Below are 2,532 nucleotides of genomic sequence, written 5' to 3' on the forward strand. Positions count from 1 at the left end.
GCAGACTCAGCAGCCCAGGCCCTTTCGTCCTCCCTCTGCCTTCATCATCCCAGAGCCAGGCGCCAGGCAACCAGGGACAAGCCCTGTGCCCTTAAGCTCTCTAAACTGCTGGCCTTGCCTTTGCTGTGGAAACCCCAGTAAAGGCTCTGGCCTCAGTCTTCCTGTCGCCCCTGTATTCTGCCTCCCGACCCCCTGGTGCTTCCCCATGGGGCCTCGTGTGCCGGGCCGTGTCTCCCATGTCTAGGACCTGTGAGGATAATCGACTCTTTTTTCCTGAGCCTGTGCTGTTTCTCACTTGACTGACCGTTTCATTACAAAAATATAAGCCGGCCATTCTGCTTCCTGCCTCTACACTGAACTCTCCTTGGAAGCCCGTTGAACCTTCCTCATGTCCTCCGTGCTCTGAGATGTCATGGTGATGTGCCTGGGGGAGGCTCTGTTGTCAGCCACACGCAGGGCATACTGTGGGCCTTTTCCATTTGGCAGCTCCTGCCTTTCAGTCTGGGAGAACGACAAGAAGCTCTGGGGACATCAGATTCCCTAGAGAAGACACTTGTAACAAGCTGCCTGGAGGGCCGGGACCTGGTTGCAGAGTTCTGGGAGCAGAGCAGGGGAGGGGACGTCGCTCAGTGCTTGCAGGCAGTGCCAGCTCACAGCGTCGCTCTGCTCCGGGTACAATTTCACTGCCTTCAGTTGGACCTGGTGTCCCACAGTTCACTGACTCCTTTGCCCTCTCCAGAGAATAAAGTCCCCCATTTCTGTCAGGATGGAGGAGGCACAGTTGCCCAGGGGCACACGGGCAGAGAGGTTTGCCTGGGACTGAGGGCGTTCAGAGGACATGGGGCTGGCAGCACTGAAAGTTGCTGGGACAATAGGTTACCCTAGCACCCGGAGCTCAGAGTGCTTAGTAACCATTAGTAACCAGCTTTCACCCAGTCCTTTTTCTTTTCTTTTCTTTTCCTTTTCCTTTTTTTTTTTTTTTTTGACAGGGTCTTGCTCTGTCTCCCAGGCTGAAGTGCAGTGGCGTAATCTCAGCTCATTGCAACCTCCGCCTCCCGGGTTCAAGCAATTATTGTGCCTCAGCCTCCAAAGTAGCTGGGATTACAGGCATGTGCCACCATGCCTGGCTAATTTGTGTATTTTTGATAGAGAAGGGGTTTTGCCATGTTGCCCAAGCTGGTCTGGAACTCCTTGGGTCAAGTGATCCACCTGCCTCAGCTTCCCAAAGTGCTGAGATTACAGGTGTGAGTCACTGCGGCCAACCTTCACCCAGTCCTCTTTATTTTAGTGCCCCCTCCGCCCCCAGCTCCAGTTCCTGGGCCCTGGGCTCCCTCTCTGCAGCTTGCCCTCTGACATTCGGAGAGCTGTTTGTCCGGCTCTCCAAACCTTGTTCCTGTTGTGTCATCCCCTGCCCTTCCCATTCATGTCGAGTTATGCCCCTTTTTTTCTCCCCAAAGCTGCTTTACTACAGCTTTACTGTTCAATCTGCATTCTCGACCCAGAATTAATCTCTCTGTGAATTTTTATATTCATAGCAGCTTTATTTGTAGTAGTTCTGACTGGAAACAACTCAAATGTCCTTCAGAGGGTGAATGATAAATTGTGGTACATCCATGCAAAGGAATACTATTCAGCAACCAAAAGGAATATGATATTCAAGCAGGCAACTACCTAAATGCATGTCAAAATAATTACACTGAAAGAGGCCACATTGAGAGGATATACTGTATGATTATATGGAACTCTAGAACATACAAACTAATCTATAGTGACAGAAAGCTGATCAGGGGTTGCCCGGAGATTGGGATACGGGGAGTGTTGGGAGGGAGGATTTACAGAGATGCAGGAGGAAGCTCTTAGGGTTGATAGCTATGTTCATTACCTTGATTGTGGTGGTTTTAAGGGTGCATACCTGTGTCAAAATGGACCAAATGGTATACTTTATGTTATTTATTTTTTAAAATTAGAGATGGGGGTCTCACTATGTTGCCCAGGCTTCCCTATGTTTGTTGCCCAGGCTGGTCTTAAACTCCTGGGCTCAAGCAATCCTCCTGCCTTAGCCTCCGGAGTAGCTGGGATTACAGGTGCATGCCACGGTGCCCAGCAAAATTATATACTTTATTATTATCATTATTTTAGAGATAGGTCTCACTCTGTCTCCCAGGCTGGAGTACAGTGGCAATCATAGTTTACCGTAACCTTGAACTCCTGGGCTCAAGTGATCCTCCTGCCTTGGCCTTCCAAGTTGCTGGGGCCACAAGTGCATGCTACAATGCCTGGCTAGTTTTTAAATTTTTTGTAGCAACTAGGCTTCCCTATGTTTGTTGCCCAGGCTGGTCTCAAACTCCTGGCCTCAAGCAATCCTCCTGCCTCAGCCTCCCAAAGTGCTGAGATTGCAGGTGTGAGCCACCACACCCAGCCTCTGTATACTTTAAGCAACACACACTTTGTTTTATGTAGGCTATACCTTGATAAGGCTGTTTGAAATAGAGTGCATCAAATATATTGCGCAGTTTAAAGAACAATTCTAAA

The sequence above is a fragment of the Pan paniscus genome, chromosome X, assembly GCF_029289425.2.
Source record: "Pan paniscus chromosome X, NHGRI_mPanPan1-v2.0_pri, whole genome shotgun sequence".
In the NCBI taxonomy this organism is placed as follows: Eukaryota; Metazoa; Chordata; class Mammalia; order Primates; family Hominidae; genus Pan; species Pan paniscus.